This window comes from Arachis hypogaea, chromosome 2 (assembly GCF_003086295.3).
Source record: "Arachis hypogaea cultivar Tifrunner chromosome 2, arahy.Tifrunner.gnm2.J5K5, whole genome shotgun sequence".
Taxonomy (NCBI): Eukaryota; Viridiplantae; Streptophyta; class Magnoliopsida; order Fabales; family Fabaceae; genus Arachis; species Arachis hypogaea.
The window spans coordinates 45,655,376-45,658,497 of NC_092037.1; the positions used below are offsets into that span (position 1 = coordinate 45,655,376).

Sequence of the window (3,122 nt, forward strand, 5' to 3'; positions counted from 1 at the left end):
ACCAAGGAGAATGAACTGCAGGAGCTTCACCCTCAATCAGAATGGATCTACACTAACCCTGGGGTTCAGATTTGTAGGAGTATTGGCATCAATCACATATAGCTTGCCAATGAAGAAATCATTCACAATTGAAGAAGACAGTAATACCAGAGTTAATTCAGAAGGACAAAGCATCTCCAAGCCTTAACCATTTAAGATTATCATTGTAAACATATCAACCTAGTTCAGATCTCATAAATCCAACAACTCTTCTATCTGCCTGAGTAAGATCTGCAAGATAACCATAGCTTGGTTCAAACCACAGTCCTTGTGGGATCGACCTTGACTCGCTCAGGTATTACTTGGATGACCTAGTGCACTTGCTGGTTAAGTTGTACGAAGCGTGGGGATTCGTGCACCAAGTTTTTGGCACCATTGCCGGAGATTGTTCGAGTTTGGACAACTGACAGATTATCTTGTTCACTAGATCAGGTATTTTCTTTAATTTTGTTAGAGTCTTTTATTTTATTTTCCTTTTTTCGAAAAAATTAAAAAACTTTTTCCAAACAAAAAAAATCTTTTCTTTGATTAATCTTTGTTCTTGGTTTAAGTCTTTTTGTTTATGTTCCTGGTAATTTTCAAATTCTTTGAGTCTTTTTTCTAAAAATTTTCAAAATTTGTGTCTTTTGTTTAAATCTTGTGTCAATCTTTAAGTTTGGTGTCTTCTTGTGTGCTTTCTTTAAGTTTTCGAAAATTTTGTTCTTGGTTTTCAAAAATTTTAGAGAAAATGATAAATTAGTCCCTGACTTTTTACTCCATGGATATTTTAGTCTCTGACCATTGGAATATACTTTTAAGTCCCTGATGTCCTTAAAAGTTGGACGGATTTGTCCCTCCGTCCATAAGCCACCGTTAAACCTAACGGAAATGGCTGACATGGCTCCCCCTCTGCTTACCTGGCATCACAGCTTCCCACGTGGTACGTTAGTGGGATGGAGCTTTTGAAAAATAGACACATAAGTCCCTATTGCTCAAAACGACGTTAGATTCTAATTACATTATGGGGCTATGCCCTTAAACAGGTGTGGTTTGTGCTAGTTATGAAGTACCAAATGTTGATATTTTTTTGAATGAATAAGGTTAACCAGTATTTCAACTCTCACCTTAGAGAAATTATCTTATGCAACAGTATATTGGAGAACATGAACATTTTGACTTTGAGTGTGTTTGACATGCAACTAATTTAATTTTAACTAATTAAGATGTTAACTTTCCAAGTAGCAAGATAGGTAGTTATATCCTACCAGGTTGTGTAAGTGAAGAAGTAAAGAAGCAAGCTTCAAGTTGATCATCTTGAAGTAGGCTTCTGCAACAATGCAGTAAGAAAAACCTCAGCATTCTTGATGCCACTAGCATCATTCTTATTCCCAGTGGCCCTCTTTACCTTCTTGTAACCTAATTTCTCAATCAATAGCGCATACAGCTTTTCAAGGTCCACCCTTTTACTGAAGAATTTGTCAATCCACAAGTACCTTCCACCTCTCAAAACCCTATCCATATCAAACAGCAAGAACTCCATCATCATCACCGGAATCTACCGATTCACAGAATTCCCACACAAGGTCCACCACTTCGTCGAACACCGGTAGCTGCTGCTGTAGCGGCACGTGTAGTGGCACAAGGCCCTCGGTGCCATCGCTTCGCTGTATAGCACACCCACGCTCATAGTCGTCGTCACAACTGTCACGTTATAGAGATTCATCGTAGCGGGGAATGACCCGGTGCCGCCACCGACGTCGAGGCCCAGCCGGATGACTGACTTTGTGGACTTGGCGATCTGGAAGAGCTGCGAGATCGAGAGATCGAGGTTGGTCTTGTAGGTTGTGAACTTGGATGAATCAGAGGAAGGGTTGAAGCCTAGGTTAGGGTTTTGGCGGTGGAAGCAATCGAAGGATTTGTAAGGTTAATGGTCTCAAATTACAGAGGAATCGGGGTGTGAAGAAGGGAAAGGGTCTTAAAGGAGAGGGGATAAGGGTTTGTGCAGTACAGTTCGGGAGAAGCAGCGGCAGCGGGAGAGGGGGTGGCAACCACGGAGGATAAGAGATTCGGCGAGGTCGGAGTTGGAGGGGCAAAGGGAGAAAGGAGTGTAGGACATGTACTTGTGGAGGTGGTCAGGGTGGTTGTGGCAGGAAGAGGCTATCGGGTTGAGGTGGGAGTATCAGGTTGAGGATTAGGGCAGCATACAAAACGACATCGTCTTGAGCGACAAGGACTTATGTATCCATTTTTCAAAAGCTCCATCCCACTAACGTGCCACGTGGGAATCCGTGATGCCAGGTAAGCAGAGGGGGAGCCACGTCAGCCTTTTCTGTTGGGTCTAATGGTGGCTTGTGGATGGAGGGACTGATCCGTCTAACATTTAAGGACGTCAGGGACTTAAAAGTATTTTCCAATGGTCAGAGATAAAAATGTTCGCCGGGTAAAAAGTCAGGAACTAATTTGTCCTTTTCTCAAAATCTTAAGTTTGGTGTCTTTTGCATGTTCTTGTGTTCTTTGAATTTTTTGAGTTTTGTTCTTGGTATTCTTCTTAATATTCAAAGTGTTCTTGTTTTTCTTTTTATTCTGATCTTAAAATTTTTAAGTATGGTGTCTCTTGGTGTTTGTCTTCAAATTTTCGGAAATTGATTGCTTTAGATCTAAAAATTTTTAAGTTTGGTGTCTTTTGTGTGTTTTTCTCTTTCCTCATTAAATTCAAAAATAAAAATATCTTTTCTATCTTTATTTTAATTAATTTTCAAAAATTTTAAATAAAAATTCAGATTTTAATTTAAAATTTTTTTATCTTATCTTATCTTAGTTTTAAATTTCAAAATTCAAATTTTTTCAAAATCAAATCTTTTCAAAAATCTTATCTTATCTTATTTCAAATTTTAAAATTCAATTTCAAAATTTAAAATTTCAAATTCAAATTTCAATTTTAAAATTTTAAAATTTAATTCTCAAATTTCAAATTCAAATCTTTTCTAATCTTCTATCTTATCTTATTTTCAAATCTTTTCTTAATTAGTTACGTATCTTCTCTCTCTTCTCTTTCAAAACTTCCTAACTAATTCTTCTCTCTTCTAATTTTCAAAATCTCTTCT

General features: G+C 37.8%; 1 pseudogene; it reads right to left on the reverse strand.

The window, feature by feature from the left end:
• Positions 1–1,327: 1,327 nt before the first annotated feature.
• Positions 1,328–2,191, reverse strand: LOC112724678 (probable methyltransferase At1g29790; annotated as a pseudogene).
• Positions 2,192–3,122: the final 931 nt, after the last annotated feature.